Source organism: Rhinopithecus roxellana, chromosome 12 (genome assembly GCF_007565055.1).
Source record: "Rhinopithecus roxellana isolate Shanxi Qingling chromosome 12, ASM756505v1, whole genome shotgun sequence".
In the NCBI taxonomy this organism is placed as follows: domain Eukaryota; kingdom Metazoa; phylum Chordata; class Mammalia; order Primates; family Cercopithecidae; genus Rhinopithecus; species Rhinopithecus roxellana.
In genome coordinates, this window is record NC_044560.1 from 17020291 (window position 1) to 17038616 (window position 18326).

Consider the following 18326-nt stretch of genomic DNA (forward strand, 5'->3'; position numbering starts at 1 on the left):
CCACCGCACCTGGCCTGGGGTGATTTTTTTTTTTTTTTTTTTTTTTTTTTGAGACGGAGTCTCGCTTCTGTCGCCCAGGCTGGAGTGCAGTGGCCGATCTCAGCTCACTACAAGCTCCGCCTCCCGGGTTCATGCCATTCTCCTGCCTCAGCCTCCCGAGTAGCTGGGACTACAGGCGCCCGCCACCTCACCCGGCTAGTTTTTTGTATTTTTTAGTAGAGACGGGGTTTCACCGTGTTAGCCAGGATGGTCTCGATCTCCTGACCTCGTGATACGCTCGTCTCGGCTTCCCAAAGTGCTGGGATTACAGGCTTGAGCCACCGCGCCTGGCACCTGGGGTGATTTTTAAAAATAATTTCCAGTGTTAAACACATGTGATTTTCCAAAAATTTTTTTGGTCTAAGATAATTTTACTAGATGGAGTTTTAGCTGTTTTCAGTTTTAAATGACACTGATTATTTCTACCAGTAATACTCATTGCAAATGGATAATGCTGATAGAATTACTTTCAGTATCAGAGAGGCTTTTCTATGTGGAGCAGAACATTTCATTCACAACTACATTTGTTCCTCAGTATACACAAGGGATCAGTTCCAGGACCACCAGTATACCAAAATCTGCCCATATTCAAGTCCCATCGTTGGCCCTGTGGAACCCGCTAATATGGAAAGTCAGTCCTCCTATACTGGGTTTCGCGTTCTGAAAATACTATATTTTCAGTCTACGATTTGTTGAAAAAAATCCGTAAAAGTGGATTGGGGCTGGGAACGGTGGCTCACGCCTATAATCCCAGTACTTTGGGAGGCTGAGATGGGCGGATCATGAGGTCAGAAGTTCAAGACCAGCCTGGCCAACATGGTGAAACCTCGTAGTCTCTACTAAAAATACAAAAAATTAGCCAGATGTGGTGGCAGACGCCTGTAATCCCAGCTACTCGGGAGGCTGAGGGAGGAGAATTGCTTGAACCCAGGAGGCAGAGGTTCCAGTGAGTGAAGATCCTGTCATTACACTCCAGCCTGGGCAACAGAGCAAGACTCTGTCTCAAAAGAAGAAGAGGAAGAAGGAGAGGGAGGAGAGGGAGAGGGAGAGGGAGAGGGAGGAGCAGGGGGAGGGGGAGGGGGAAGAGGGGAAGAGGGGAAGAGGAGGAGGAGGCCAGGCGCAATGACTCATGCCTGTAATCCCAGCACTTTGGGAGGCCGAGGCTGGCGTATCACTTGGGGTCAGGAGCTTGAAACCAGCCTTGCCAACATGGTGAAACCCCGTCTCTACTAAAAATACAAAAAAACTAGCCAAGCATGGTGGTGGGCGCCTGTAATCCCAGCTACTTTGGAGGCTGAGGCAGGAGAATCTCTTGAACCAGGAGGCAGAGGTTGCAGTGAGCCGAGATTTCACCACCGTACTCCAGCCTGGGCGACATAGCGAGACTCCATCTCAAAAAAAAAAAAAAAAAAAAAAATCCATATAAGTGGACCCGTGCAGTTCAAACCTGTGTTGTTCAAGAGTCAACTTATTGTTCAGTGCTGAATTTATTAAATTCTAATAGCTAATGAAACTTGAAATCAAACCTTTGGGTATTTAAACATTGCTTACACATTTAATTAAATATGCTTAAAATTTTAAAGTGCAATTAAAGTTTTAGGATGGCTCATTCTTATGAATACTTCACATATCTTAAAGAGCAGACAAAACATACAGAAACAATGGTTTACTGGGAAGCTGGTGAGGTTTAAGCTTCAGGGCCCCTCACTTGCACAGCCTCTTCCAAGCGTCTACATTCATACTTACATTTGTATCTTATTTTGCATTCTTTTTCTTAAAGAAAGCCGCCCAAATTGTGTAAGCTTCCAGCCCCACAAAATCTAGGTCCTCATGTCCCATTCTTCTTTGAATCCTTGCTTTATTTATTTTGTTATCCTCCTAAGGCTTCTGTACCATTATTTATTTATTTATTTTGAGACTCAGTTGCCCAGGCTGGAGGTGCAGTGGCATAATTTCAGCTCACTGCAGCCTCAACCTTCCAGTCTCAAGCCATCTTCCCATCTCAGCCTCCCAAGTAATTAGGACAACAGGTGTGCACCACCATGCCCAGCTAATTTTTATATTTTTTTGTAGAGATGGGATTTCACCATGTTGCCCAGGCTGGTCTGGGACTTCTGGGCTCAAGCAATCTGCCCAGCTTGGACTCCCAAAGGGCTGGAATTACAGGCATGAGCCACCACACCCAGGTGAAAATATTATATTTTGTTTATTTATGTATGTATGTATTTATTTATTTATTTTGAGACAGAGTCTCACTCTCTCGCCCAGACTGGAGTGTAGTGGCGCAATCTCGGCTCACTGCAACCTCTACCTCCCGGGTTCAAGCGATTCTCCTGCCTCAGCCTCCTGAGTAGGTGGGATTACAGGCACCCACCACCATGCCTGGCTAATTTTTGTATTTTTAATAGAGACAGGGTTTCACCATATTGGCCAGTCTGGTCTCGAACTCCTGACCTCGTGATCTGCCAGCCTCGACCTCCCGAAGTGCTGTGATTACAGGTGTGAGCCACTGCGCCCGGCCGAAAATACTTATTTTTTAAGGTTAGATGTTTACATTTCTTTTTCCAATGTAACATAGCATATTGCTATACTTTATATTTGTCACAATGACAGACAAATTGTGAGTGTTTTCTAAGATCTTGGAGTAAAGATCATTACACTGGAAATGGCATGGGATCTGGGTGTGCCTCTGGCAAAAAGGGTAGGGTCAAAGGTCCTGCTTTATTTACTTAATTTTCATGATCACCAAATGAGGGAAGCAGTATGTCATCCCCATTTTACAGATAAGGAAACTGCCCCCCAACCTCTTCCATATCACAGCCACAAGTAGAAAATCACGTTTGCATGGTACATTGGATTAAACACAAGACACTGGCTGGGGCCAAAGGTACAAGGTGACCATTAGTCCTGGTTTGCCCAGGACTTTCCCAGTTTTTAAGCTGAAAGTCCCAAGTCCCATATTCCAGACACCTCCTCACCACCCAGTCCCAGTTGAACTAAGACAGTTACGCTGGTCAGGGCTTTCTGGCTGGGCTGTGGTTGAATGTCTTACTGTTCCTGTAACCTTTGGGTTCTGTAATGGTGTGCCTGACCACTCCTGGTGAGGCTGTCATCAGCCTAAGGTCACAGAGCTAGTAGAGGGAGGAGTTGGAATTGAACCCAGTTCTGTGTGACTCCTGAGCCCCTCTTTTTAGAGACGAGGTTTTGCTGTGTTGCCTAGGCTGGTCTCAAACACTTGGCCTCAAGTGATCTGCCAGCCTTGGCCTCCCAGAGTGCTAGGATTACAGGCGTGAGCCACTGCGCCTGGCCACTATGTATAATTTTAAAGAGTATTCCAGGAAGAAGTATGCCAGGAGGACAGATGATAAGGGAGATACCTACAAAGAAGTGACATTGCCCAATCTAAATGTCATGCTAAGAATTTAGGATTTTTTTCCCATAGCCATGGGGAGCCACAGGTTTTTGAAGCAAAAGAATTATAAGATCACTTCCAGATTGAGTGAGGCAGAGTGAGGAGTGTGGAGAGGCCGGGAACTGCCTGAGACTAGAGGTAGGGAGATCTGTTATCAAGCTGGATTAACAGGCCCAGGTAGCAATGATGCGGACCTGCACCATGGCAGAGGCAGTGGTAAAGAAAGAGGCAGAGCAAGCGGAAGTCGTAGAAAGGGGCAAAGCTTCGGGTGTCTTCAAATCATTAATTTTTTTATTCATCCAGACCTACTCATTCCACCATACATTTATTTGATGAATATATATTTAGTGCCAGGAGCTGTGCTAACCCTCAAGTGACTCTAGTTTTGAATCTGGGTGAAATTCAGAAATGGATGGGGAGAAATAGAGTAGAACCCAGGAACAGAAGCAGGTTTCTTCAATTAATGTTTGGCCAGGCCGAGTTTGTCAATTGTGAACAACTTAAGAATTTCTGAGATTTTTAAGGATCAACCATCACAAAAAGCCCAGATAAGAGAAGACACGAATAGCTGGTATAATTTGAGGCCTCCCAGGTTTCATCACTACTTACTCTTTTTTCTTTTTTTTTGGACAGAGTTTCACTCTTGTTGCCCAGACTGGAGTGCAATGGCACGATCTCGGCTCACTGCAACCTCCACCTCCTGGGTTCAAGCGATTCTCCTGCCTCAGCCCCCTGAGTAGCTGGGATTACAGGTATGCACCACCATGGCCAGTTACTTTTGTATTTTTAGTAGAGACAGAGTTTCTCCATGTTGGTCAGGCTGGTTCAAACTCCCGACCTCAGGTGATCCACCTGCCTTGGCCTCCCAAAGTGCTGGGATTACAGGTGTGAGCCACCACGCCTAGCTCAGTACTTATTCTTTTGAGCAGTCACTGCTGCTGCAAAGGGGAAAATATGAGTAATTATTCCATGATCTTTCCACTTTTTATTATTATTTATTTATTTATTCATTTATTTATTTAGTTTGAGGTGGAGTCTCACTCTGTCACCCAGGCTGGAGTGCAGTGGCACAATCTCAACTCACTGCAACCTCTGCCTTCCGGGTTCAAGCAATTCTCCTGCCTCAGCCTCTCTAGTAGCTAGGATTACAGGTGCCTGCCACCACGCCTCCCAAAGTGCTGGGATTACAGGTGTGAACCACTGTGCTCGGCTGGAGGCATCTTTATCTAATTCACACAAAGGCCTAGAAGAGTCCCCTTTTCTACATTCACAAAGATATCTTATTGGTTACTGGTGGTGGTGATGATGGTATCTTCAGGGGACACTGACCAAAAAACTGAGGTATTTAAAAGAAACCCTTGCAGGCCTGATGTGGTTACTGATGCCTGTAATCCCAGCACTTTGGGAGGGTGAGCTGGGCAGATCCCTTGAGCCCAAAAGTTTGAGACCCACCTGGGCAACCCAACCAAACCCCCTTTTTGCTAAATATACAAAAATTAGCTGGGCGTGGTGGTGTGTGCTTGTAGTCCCAGACACCTGAGAGGCTGAGATGGGATGATTGCTTAAGCCTGGGAGTTCAGGGCTGTAATGAGCCATGATAGGGCCACTGCATCCTAGCCTGGGTGACAGAGCAAGACCTTGTCTCAAAAAAAAAAAAAAAAAAAAAAAAAAGAAGCCCTGCATGCAGTCAAAAGCTGAGTAAGACTCTAGCATCTGTCAGATGGGTTTATGAGGAGCTCCAGTGCCCTCCCAGGACTCTCTCTCTTGTTCCAATTTCAAGTGTAACCATTGCCAACTCCCTGCCCAGCCCTAGGAGTGCTGGCTGCCCTAGACTCCTTGCCTGCCCTCCTTCCCCACCAGTCCCATAGGTTACCTTCCATGCATACCTCAACATGCCCTGGATTATAAATTGGGGCACAGGCTCAGGGGCAAGAAAAATCACATGGCTTTATTTTCATTAAATCCATGGCAGTGGGTCTCTGAGCTTTCTTCCCCCTGGACTGGCAGAAGATTCAGTCTTGGTGATTATTTTGATGCCCCTCACTTCCTTGGGGTGTCCTAGGCCCTAAACAGAAATGGGGTTTAGTCTGTAGTTGTTTGTGGGCGTAATATACTCATTGGCTAAGGCTGCACAGTTCCTAGGGGCTGGAAATTCTGCTGCATCTCTGACCCCAGGGACTTAGCTAGGCCAGGAGCCTTGTTGATTGATTTGTGTAATGCCCATGTTTTCCGCTGAATGTAAGCCCTGTGAGGGCAGAGGCTTTGCATTGTTCACCACTTTCTTTTTTCTTTCTTTCTTTTTTTTTTTTAGACGGAGTTTGCTCTTGTCACCCAGGCTGGAGTGTAATGGCGCGGTCTCTGCTCACTGCTCCCTCCACCTCCCGGGCTCAAGAAATTCTCCTGCCTCACCATGCCCGGTGGAATTACTGTTTTTTTTTTTTAAATATCTGATAATGTGTTAGAAAAAGAGAGTCCTAGCCGGGCGCAGTGGCTCACACCTGTAATCCCAGCACTTTGGGAGGCCAAGGCAGGAGGATCACCTGAAGTCAGGAGTTCGAGACCAGCCTGACCAATGTGGATAAACCCAATCTCTACTAAAAATACAAAATTAGCCAGGCGTGGTGGCGCATGCCTGTAATACCAGCTACTCGGGAGGCAGAGGCAGGATAATCGCTTGAACCCAGGAGGCAGAGGTTGCAGTGAGCCAAGATCGTGCCATTGCACTGCAGCCTGGGCAACAAGAGCGAAACTCCATCTCAAAAAAAAAAAAAAAGAAAGAAAAAGAGAGTCCTTATCTTTTAGAGATACATACTGCTTGTGTTCAAAATGATATGATCACTGGAATTTAACATAATACAGTGGGGGCCAGGTATGGTAGCTCACACCTATAAGCTCAGTGCTTTGGGAGGCTGAGATGGGAGGATCACTTGAGGCCAGGAGTTTAGGACCAGAATGAGTAATGCAGTAAGATGCTGTTTATAAAAAAAAAATAAATAAATAAAAATTAAAAAAAGCTAGGTGAGGTGGCAAGTGCCTATAGTTCCAGCTATTCCAGAGGTTGAGGCGGGAAGATAGCGTGAGTCCAGGAGGTCAAGACTGCAGTGAGCTATTATCTTGCCACTGCACACTAGCCTGGGTGGCAGAATAAGACACCCCCCTTCTTCTTCTTCTTCTTTTTTTTTTTTTTGACATAGAGTCTTGCTCTGTCACCCAGGCTGGAATGTAATGGTGCAATCTTGGCTCACTGCAACTTCCACCTCCCAGGCTCAAGGGATCCTCCTGCCTCAGCCTCCCAAGTAGCTGGACTATAGACATGTATTACCACACCTGGCTAATTTTTGTATTTTTTGTAGAGACGGCGTTTCACTATGTTGCTCAGGATGGCCTCAAACTCCTGGGTTCAAGCGATCCTCCTGCCTTAGCCTCCCAGAGTGCTGGGATTACAGACATGAGCCACTGCAGCCGGCCTGAGACCCCTTCTGTAAAAAAATACATAAATAAATAAAAGTTAAAATAATAAAAAATTTTAAAAGTTGTTTAAATAGGGCTGGGCGCGCTGGCTCATGCCTGTAATCCCAGCACTTTGTGAGGCCAGAACGGGCGGATCATGAGGTCAGGAGATCGAGACCACAGTGAAACCCTGTCTCTACTAAAAATACAAAAAATTAGCTGGGCGTGGTGGTGGGAGCCTGTAGTCCAGCTACTCGGGAGGCTGAGGCAGGAGAATGGCGTGAAGCCGGGAGGTGGAGCTTACAGTGAGTTGAGATCGCGCCACTGCACTCCAGCCTGGGTGACAGTGAGACTCTGTCTCAAAAAAATAAAAAGTTGTTTAAATACATAAAATAATCAAATGGGAGTATAGATGAAATAAGTGTGGCCATAAGTTCATAATTGCTGCAACTGGAGGAAGGTACTTGGGGGTTCATTCCATCATTCTCTCTCCTTCTGTTTCTGTTTGACCGTTTCCATAATACAATTTTTTTTTTTTTTTTTTTTTTTTTTTTTTTTTGAGACGGAGTCTCGCTCTGTCGCCCAGGCTGGAGTGCAGTGGCCGGATCTCAGCTCACTGCAAGCTCCGCCTCCCGGGTTTACGCCATTCTCCCGCCTCAGCCTCCGAGTAGCTGGGACTACAGGCGCCCGCCACCGCACCTGGCTAGTTTTTTGTATTTTTAGTAGAGACGGGGTTTCACCGTGTTAGCCAGGAGGGTCTCGATCTCCCGACCTCGTGATCCACCCGCCTCGGCCTCCCAAAGTGCTGGGATTACAGGCTTGAGCCACCGCGCCCGGCCCATAATACAATGTTAAGAAAGGATTAAACATGTGTCACCTCCTCCTAGAAGCCCTCTCACATTCCTCAGTCTGAACTAGATCCCCCTTTCCGGGGCTTGCCAATTCACCTGACATGCTGACCTGCCGTTCTGTGGTGTGCCCCTCCCTCCTGGGGGCAGGGGCTGCACAGGCAGGAGAGGTGTGGCTTCCACTTAACGGTCCAGATGCCCGCCTCCTCGGGCGGGCACAGATCGCACCCTGCTGGGCAAAGGAGGAAGAGCCAGAGGATCCAGATGCCTTGGAGGACTTGGAACACCTGTAACAGGACAGGGAGTTCTGCTCAGGCATGTGGCCACAGAAAACTACTTGGGAAGCCTGCGGTGAGAACAACAGTTCCTGGAGAATCCCACCGCTCTGGTGAAGTGAGCCCCGAGGATGAGGCTGCTCACCTGGCTGATTTTCTGGCCCACTGGGGAGGTGCCAGGGCTGAACAGGTATAGTACTGGGAATGTCTGCTATGCCTTTGTTTTGTACTATGAACTCTGGGGCGGGAAGCTGCTCGCAGCAAACCTGAAGGTGCTTCTAAAGATAGCAAGGCAGGAGCTAGGGTAGGGAGGCAGGGTGGGGAGAGCTAGTGGGCCTTGGTGAGTGCTGTTTGAGCCTGAAGATTTTAAATGGAGGTGACAGCTGGCCAGGGAGGCACACCGATGTTGCGAAGACGTCTGGGTACTTGAGAGCTAGCTAATTAGTGGAGGTAGGAGGTGGCAGGAAAGATTCGTGGACTCATTCAACAAAAGAGGTCCTTTTCTGTACCACACATTATTCTAGGAGCCAGGGATATATCAGAGAAGAAAACAAAGTCCCGGTCTTAATGAAGAATTCCTTCATCTGGGGAGAAAAAAACAAACCACATAAACAACTAAAATACACAGCATTGGAGGAGATGATAAGCGTTATGGGGAAAATAAAGTAGAACAGGGAGGGAAGGGTTTGGGGAGGGGGTACTTACAAGACGGCCAGAGAAGAGCTGTCAAATCAGGTGACATTCAAGTGAAGCCTTGAGGCAATGAGTCCGGGAGCCACATGGGTGTCCAGAACATTACAGAAAAAGAGGACAGTGCACGGGGTCTGAGGTGAACACACAGGTGATGTGCAAGAGGAACAGTAAGGAAGCCTGTGTGGCTGGAGCAGGGTGGGCAGGACGAGTGGGGGTGAGGTTGGCAGATGATGGGGTGGAGAAGGTGCCAAATCATGGATAGCCTCGAAGACTTCCTTGAAGACTCAGACGTTTTTCTTTCCATGTGCCTTTAGATAGGAAGGACGCAGGCTTTTGCACAGGGTGAAATGGGATGTCCTTGGAGGGTTCTAGGCACAGGTGTAATGTATTCTGACTTCTGTATGTTTAAAAGGACCCTTGAGGCCAGATGCACTGCTCACATCTGTAATCCCAGCACTTTGGGAGGCCGAGGAGGGTGGGTTGCTTGAGTCCAGGAGTTTGAGACCAGCCTGGGCAACATAGCAAAACCCTGACTCTACTAAAAATACCAAAAATTAGCTGGACGTGATAGTGGGTGCCTGTAGTCCCAGTTACTTGGGAGACTGAGGTGGGAGAATTACCTGAGCCCGGGAGGTTGAGGCTGCAGTGAGCTGTGATCGTGCCACTGCACCCCTGCGTGGGTGATGGGAGCGAGATCCTGTCTCAAAAAAAAAAAAAAAAAAAAAGAAAATGAAAGAAAAAAATTCTCTTTTATAGCCCCTCTGAAGTAGGTGCTAATATCATTATGCCCATTTTGCAGATGAGGCAAATGAGTCTCAGAGGGGACACTGCACTTGCTGAAGACCTCCCAGCTGGGAAGTGGCAGGACAAAGCCTGTGCCTGGCTGTACTGTGCTTCATGTCCTCTTGGGATGGTGGGGTTTAGAAGTACTATTTTTTTCTCTTTTCTCCAGACTTGCTAGAATGTATACATCTGTAATTTTAAAACAAAAGTAAATTTAAAAGGAATTCCAGGCCGGTTGCGTTGGCTCCCGCCTGTAATCCCAGCACTTTGGGAGGCTGAGACGGGTGGATCACGAGGTCAGGAGATCGAGACCATCCTGGCTAATATGGTGAAACCCCGTCTCTACTAAAAATACAAAAAATTAGCCGGGCATGGTGGCGGGCGCCTGTAGTCCCAGCTACTCAGGAGGCTGAGGCAGGAGAATGGTTTGAACCCGGGAGGTGGAGCTTGCAGTGAGCGGAGATCGCACCACTGCATTCTAGCCTGGGCCACAGAGCGAGTCTGTCTCAAAAACAAACAAACAAACAAACAACAACAACAAAAGGAATTCTGCAGCACCTGTAAGGATTTTCCGACTCCAGTTGTCTTCCTGAAGCATAGGTGGATTCTGAGACAGGGGATCAGACAGCATCATCCCTGCTTTGCATTAAACTGCAGGATTTCTGCCTCCACTTTTCTTAGCCAGGAGCTTGGGTGGATGCCAACTTGCTGGCTCCTTCTCCTCCCACACATGTCCTATGCAGCATTTCACTCCTTCCTCAGCTTCTAACTGCAGAGAAGCAGACAGGTTCTTCCCCTGTGGGTGAGCTTGGTAGGAAAACACTCCCTGAAAGGCCAGCCCAGGGCTAAGGGAGCAGGACCAGGGCAGAAATGGTAATACTTACCTCTGGAGCTGTTGTGAGCAGAGGGTATTCACTGTTGGGGGTCTGTAAATGTAGGTTTTAACAAATGAACTCCATGGGTTTTGGAGGGCCTCTGTTTACAGAGCACGAATTACAATTGTGTTTTAGGGCTACTGCTGAACCTTAATAGCAAAGGACTGAAATAGGGATTGAGATCATTGTGTGGTTAGGGTTATAGGCAATAACAGACAAAAGTCACTGAATCACAGGAGTCAGACTGTGAGGGCCTTCAGGGAACCTCTGTTCAGTACTTTCATCTTATACTTGAGGAAATGGAGGCCTGAGGGGCAGTGTGGCCCAGGGAATGAGCCCTAAGGCTGCCTTGCTCACCCCACAGCCAGGTGCTCGGTATAAGAGAACCCTTGCACCTGCACAATTGAGGCAGGAGGTGGGACTGGACTCCAGAGGCGGGGCTTTGACACCAGACCAGATTGAGGACTAGCTAAAACAGGGCCTGGGCAAAAGCAGTTTTCAAACACACCCGGCAGTGTGGCATGTCAGTTTACCTTTGCAATGGCAACACCCAGGAGTTACTGCCCCTTCCATGGCAGTGACCCAGTGATTTAAAAGTTACTACCCCTTCCCTAGAAATTTCTGCATAAATGCCCCTTAATCTCCCGGCAATTAAAGTGGGTATAAATGTGACTGCACAACTGCCCTGAGCTGCTACTCTCTGCCCATGGGGTAGCCCTGCTCTGCAGGAGCAGTCATGGAGCTGTAACATCACCTCTTCAACAAAGCTGTTTCCTTCAACCTCAAGGTTGCCCTTGAATTCTTTCCTGGGCAAAGCCAAGAACCCTCATGGGCTAAGCTCCACTTTGGGGCTCACATGCTCTGCATCACAGCCATCCCTCTGCTGAGTGCATTCTAATCCTCATTTTATAGATGACGAAACTGAGGCTTAGCTCTGAAAATCCCTTGCTTAAGTTGCCACTGCCTGTATGGAAGAGCCAGGATTCAAAATAAGATGTCCCTGATTACAGGTTTCATACATGTCCTTACAGAAATAACTTATTGCCTGAAGCCAGAAAACTTAGGTCCTACCTGTGGTCCCACTTTTGAATACCTGTGTGACCTGCAACCTTTTTTTTTTTTTTTTTTTTTTTTTTTTTGAGACGGAGTCTCGCTCTGCCGCCCAGGCTGGAGTGCTGTGGCCGGATCTCAGCTCACTGCAAGCTCCGCTTCCCGGGTTCACGCCATTCTCCTGCCTCAGCCTCCCGAGTAGCTGGGACTACAGGCGCCCACCACCTCGCCCGGCTAATTTTTTTGTATTTTTTTTAGTAGAGACAGGGTTTCACTGTGTTAGCTAGGATGGTCTCGATCTCCTGACCTCGTGATCCGCCCGTCTCGGCCTCCCAAAGTGCTGGGATTACAGGCTTGAGCCACCGCGCCCGGCCAATGCAACCTTTATTTTACTATTTATAAAATAGGGATAATAGCAGAGGAGAGATTAAATGTGATGGCCCTAAGTGAGATCATGCCAGGTGCATTGTAAAATGTTGTAAAAGTTTAAGGAGCCTTGCACACAGACGGTCCCTGACTTAGGAAGGTTCCCCTTAACTTTATGATGGTGCGAAAGCCTTAGGCATTCATTAGAAACCACACTTCGAGGAGCCACGCAACCATTCTGTCTCCCACTTTCAATTCAGTATTTAATACATTGCAAGAGACATTCAACACTTTCTTATAAAATAGGTCTGCATCAGATGATTTTGCCCAACTGTAGGCTAATGTAAGTGTTCTGAGCTCCTTTAAGGTAGACTGGGCTAAGCTACGATGCCCTTTGGTAGGTTAGGTGTGTTTAATGCATTTTTGATTTATGATATTTTCAATTTTGCGGGACGTAGCCCCGTTGTAAGTTAAGGAACACCTGTATATATCTCCAAGGTCATGCTGGTAGGTGGTGGCAGAATATAGTGCACTGTGATCATTTCCATTCTGACCTGCTTGGAATCCCCGGTCTGTCGCTCACTCACTCAGTTTCCTCATCTGTAAAATGAGTACATCTTAGGATGCATTTCATAATGTTGTCGTGAAACTGCTTGGATAGAGTGTGTGGCACAGGGTCTGGCATTCCGTAGGTGCTAAATGAATGGCAGATGCCTTCCTGCCCTCCTGTCTCCAACCATAAGCGAACTCACCTTCTAGCCACTTTAAGAACTTAGGTTTTACAAATGACTATGGGACTTCTCCCCACCCCTATCACAAATCATACTAAAAAGATCCCATATCAGGTATGATTTTAATTTTTTTATTTTATTTTTCTTTTTTGGAGACAGGGTCTCTATCTGTTGCCCAGGCTGAAGTGCAGTGCTGCAATCATAGCTCAAGGTAACCTCAAACTCCTGGACTTAAGGGATCCTCCTGCCTCAGCCTCCCGAGTACGGAGAAATTAAATTTCTTTTTAAAAAGTAGCTGGGTGTGGTGGCATATACCTGTATTCCTAGTGTGGTGGCTCATACCTGTAATCCTAGCACTTTTGGGAGGCCGAGGCAGGGAGATCACTTGAGCTCAGGAGTTCGAGACCAGCCTGGGCAACATGGCAAACCCAATCTCTACAAAAAAATACAAGAAAATTTGCCAGGCCTGGTGGCATATGCCTGTAGTCCCAGCTACTTGGGGGACTGAGGTGGGAGAATGAGTTGAGCCCAGGAGGTTGAGGCTGCAGTGAGCCAGGATCACGCTACTGCACTCCAGCCTGTTTGTTTGTTTGTTTGTTTGTTTGTTTGTTTTTGTAGAGGCACGGTTTTGAACTCCTGGCCTCAAGTGAACTTCCCACTTTGGCCTCCCAAAGCACTGGGATTACTGGTGTGAGCCAATGCACGTGGCCCATGGAATTTTTAATATTGCTTTTGAAATGAATTCTTGATTGTGATGAATTACTTGATTTTCGTAGTTTTTGTTTTTCCTGCACTTTTAGAGTCAATACATTTTTTTCCCCCAAGTCTCAGATATTTCTGTGGACCTTGCAGAGCTATGAGGCCTTGGGCCCTATGTCTGTTGTCCCTAGTGGGCATAAAGGCCTGGTGACCCCCTTTGGTGAAGGAGGAGGTGGGCCAGGACACCTTTTTGCTTGCCCAGGGATGCACTGTGCCCACCAGTCCTCCTCTCAGAGATGGTCATCTGGGGCAGACAGGCTCTGTCTTCATCTCGTTTCCCCTCAGATGTCCTGCCTGCCCCTGCACTTTACCTGTGGACAGCAGCCAAGGACACGCTGGGGCTGGCTGAGTAGGACGTGGCCACTCCCCACCTTGTCCCTCTCTCATGGTGAGAGGGGGCCTTGTAGAACCCCCCCAGGAACCAAATGTGGAGTAATCACTGCTTCCCATTTACGGTGTTCTGTTCATCATCTCACATTTCTCATTTTAATTCTGATGAGGGCCCCAAGGGGTAGGGGGCGCTGTTATCTTGATTTTGCAGAGGAGGAAACAGGCCCAGGGGAAGGTTCCGCTGTTCACACAGCTATGGGGGGTAGTGCAGCAGGATTCCCTCCCAGGTCTGTGGCCTCAGCTACTCGCTGTACTCAATATCAAATTGATTTGTCTTCTCAGTAATAAATGAATAATAATGATAGCGGAGATTGGTATACTTTTCTAGAGAACTGAAGTTACAGATGAATACTGTCTTGCTGTGAAAGGTCCAAGCAGTGCGAATGTAGAAAGCCTCTTAGCTTTAACGAGATCCCCAGTGAAGCATCTGGACAGTAACATTTGAGAAGTTCTGGTCTAAATGGTAAAGTATTAAAGCGCCCAGGTCCCCACACCTCCCCAGTCTCACTCCTGGCCCCGGGGTAATTGCAGGTAATGGTGTGGTGTGTTGGGATTGTCCTGTATAAGCCCTTTCTCCTTCACTATCTTATCTGATGCTCACTGAGAGGCAGGCCAGATGTCAACATCCTGTGGCTCAGTGAGGCCTGGTGGCTTGCCCAGAGCCCCTAGGCAAACACATGGAAGAGCCTGGATTAGAAACCAGATCTCCCACCTCCCCATCCATGGTCCCCACATGCTAATTAGAGCTTAATTATTTTGATGTAGGGCCTGGAAGCTGGTGGATCCCATATTCTTACGGAAAACATGTATTATTACAGCCACCTTCTGGAGGGGGAGTTCCAAGTCAACAGGCATGACAACATTGTGTCTCAGCTTTGGGGTCAGAGAGGTCTGGGTTTGAGCCTTAGTTTGCTCATCTATGCAGTGGGCATAAGAATCCCCATCTCACAGACTGGCTGCCAAGATGAAATGAGATTAGTGTATGAAAGCCCGGGCACCTAGCCAACACGGTTTGAGTGCCTACAATTCTAACTGGCCTCCCCACATCCTTGTTCATCCATTGAATGTGCATTTGCATGTCTTCCCCATCCCAGGCACCCTTCTAGGCACTGAGGACATAGAGATAAACAAGATGGGCTTGGTGCTCTCATGGAACTGACATTGTAAACAGGGAAGATGGACAATAAGCAAACCAACAAGGTAAGTTCACATGTGAGAGTGCTCTGAGGAAAAGGAAGCTGGGGGAAGCAATAGCTAGTGACCAGACAGGCAGGGGAGGTGGCACTTGAGGTGGTCAGGGGAGCCTTCTGAGGAGTGACCTTGGGGCAGAGGCCTGAATGAGGAGGAGACAGCCGCATGATGATGTGGGAAGATTGGGTGACACCATGGCTTAGACAGGGAAGAGGCCCTGTGAGGAGAAGCAGCTTGGCTGAGGGTGGTGGGTTGGGCTGAGCTGACAAGGTCGCTGGGATCTGCACCCCCACAATGAGGATGCTGGACCCCAAGGAGGTGGAGCTGCCCGCCTGGACCTCTAGCTCTCTCCACCATTCTGTCCACTAGCCTGGCCTCTCCTGGAGTCAGCATATGCACACACACAGACACATATACACACACGTAAACACACATGCACATACACCTTTCTGTAGGATGTGCCAGAGAGGCTGGAAAGTAGTTTCAGTTCTACACACTGGCTAGAAAACGACAACTGACACATGAGATGAGGAGTTTCTGGAGTGTAGAAATGTTCCTGAATACTTTGAGGGCTGACGTCAAAGGGGGCAAACTGCTCAGTGTTTGTAATTAACTGAGAAAGAGCCAGCTTGAGGTAGGGGAATAGCCTCTTTCTCTGTCTGCAGAGGAAGCATGAAGACCATGTGCCTGAGAGAAAGGCAAAGGGTCTCCCACCACATCCATCCTGGCCAGCCTGGCTCTGGGCTTGAAAGCAGGTGAGAGCCAATCACAGTCTCAGCTTAGGGACTTGGGATGCCCACCAGCTCTGCCCAACTCTGCTCACCAACTAACTGGTATGAGGCAGTTCATTCCTTTACTCTGGCTTGGGTTTTTGTCACTACAGGAATTCTTTCTTTTCTTTTTTCCATTTTTTTTTTTTTTTTTTTTTTGAGACAGAGTCTTGCCATGTTGCCCAGGCAGGAGTGCAGTGATGCAATCTCGGCTCATTGCAACCTCCGCCTCCTGTGTTCAAGCGATTCTCCTGCCTCAACCTCCAGAGTAGCTGTAGCTGGGATTACAGGAGTGCACCATAGTGCCCGGCTACTTTTTGGTTTTGTTGTTGTTTTTGAGACGGAGTCTCGCTCTGTCACCAGGCTGGAGTGCAGTGGCTCAATCTTGGCTCACTGCAACCTCCGCCTCCCGGGTTCAAGCGATTCTCCTGCCTCAGCCTCCTGAGTAGCTGGGACTACAGGCGTGTACCACCACACCTAGTTAATTTTTGTGTTTGTGGTAGAGACAGGATTTCACCATGTTGGCCAGGATGGTCTTGATCTCTTGACCTTGTGATCCACCTGCCTTGGCCTCCCAAAGTGCTGGGATTACAGGCATGAGCCACCATACCTGGCCTTACTTTTTGTATTTTTAGTAGAGATGGGGTTTTGCCATATTAGCCAGGCTAGTCTCGAACTCCTGACCTCAAGTCATCCGCCCACCTTGGCCGCCCAAATTGCTGGGATTACAGGCATGAGCGACTCTACCTGGCTGAATTTTATTTTCTGGACACCCACACTTGGCTCCAAGGAGCTCATGGTCTTGTGGGCAATGCAGACAAACTCATTGACCTTACATCCCAGCAAGGAGAGAGGGTCACCTGGGGGGATGTGGGAGCTTCACAGAGCACATGATTCCAACTGGCAGGATTAGGGGAAGACATCCTGCAGGAACTGGTGGAGCAGGGGAGCTCTCGAGGATGGCTGGAAGGAATTCTGACTTTGCGCTGCCTCTACCAGCCTCAGTAGACACTTCTATAAGGCAGGGTGAAACCCATGACGCCCCTAGCTGTGATGTGGTTTGTGGGTGTGACCAGGAAAGACCTTCAGATGAACCTGCCAGGCTGGACACATAAGACACATGACATTGTCTCAGGAGGAGCCTGGACAGCTCTGGCTTCCTTGGGCTCAGGAATCAATCTAAGAAGAGAGTGAGCTTTGGTCCATGACCTTGGGCCTGTTCCCTCGAGGGGCCTCGCTGGGGGAGCTTCTGATTTCTCTTGAGAAGGGAGAGCATGTGTAGCATTCTGACAGATGACAGATGGGATCCCTCGGGAAATTCATGACCCTTTAACAGATGCACATTTTTTTTTTTTTTTGAGACGGAGTTTCACTCTTTTTGCCCAGGCTGGAGTGCAATGGCGCGATCTTGGCTCACCGCAATCTCTGCCTCCTGGGTTCAAGCAATTCTCCTGTCTCAGCCTCCCGAGTAGCTGGGATTACAGGCATGTGCCACCACGCCTGGCTAATTTTGTGTTTTTAGTAGAGATGGGGTTTCACCATGTTGGTTAGGCTGGTCTCAAACTCCGGACCTCAGGTGTTCCACCCGCCTCGGCCTCCCAAAGTGCTGGGATTGCAGGTGTGAGCCACCATGCTTGGCCACAGATGCACATTTTTTTTTCTGGGAAATCTCTGAGACCTTGAAGAGGTCCACAGCATCAGATAAGAAGATCTTTAGGACCCTTTACAATTCTTCAATTATAATGAAATTTGACTTTTTTTTTTTTTTTTTTTTTTTTTGAGATGGAGTCTTGCTCTGTCACCCAGGCTGGAGTACAGTGGTGTGATCTCCGCTCACTGCAAGCTCTGCCTCCTGGGTTCACGCCATTCTCCTGCCTCAGCCTCCTGGGTAGCTGGGACTACCGGCACCCGCCACCATGCCCAGCTAATTTTTTTGTATTTTTAGTAGAGACGGGGTTTCACTGTGTTAGCCAGGATGGTTTCAATCTCCTGACCTCATGATCCACCCACCTTGGCCTCCCAAAGTGCTGGGATTACAGGTGTGAGCCACCACGCCCGGCTGAAATTTGACTTCTAAGAGAGCTGCAGTCCCTTTGAGGATGGCCATTAGAAAATAGGAGTGTTTTGCTACTCAGGAGGCTGAGGCAGGAGAATCGTTTGAACCTGGGAGATGGAGGTTGCAGTGAGCCAAGATCCCACCACTGCACTCCAGCCTGGGCGACAAAGTAAGACTCTGTCTCAAAAAAAAAAAAAAAAAAAAAGCACATAAAAAAATTAAAAATGCACCTGGTGTGTTTTTTATCAGACAGAATTAGATTATCCAATCTAGAAATAAAAAATGTGAAATTTTGTCCCTCTGTCTTTGGGTTTCTGGCCTGTCCCCAGGGAGTTGTCAGGGCAAAACAGCCCCTCTTGCTGCCCTCATGTAGGTATCAGAGACACTATAGGAGGCTATGGCTGTGAGCATAGACTCTGGGGCCAGGCTGACTGGGTTCAAATCTTGGCCCCACCACTTTCTAGTGGTGTACACTTAGGCACACATTTTTTCTCCCCTGTTTCTGGTGCTTGATTTAGGATAGGCACAATTCTTAACTTTTCTATGTCTTGGTTTCTTTATCTGTCAAACAATAAAATCTAACAATAGAATTTACATTGCAGGGTCATAGTGGGGAAAAAATTAGTGGCCATGGCAAC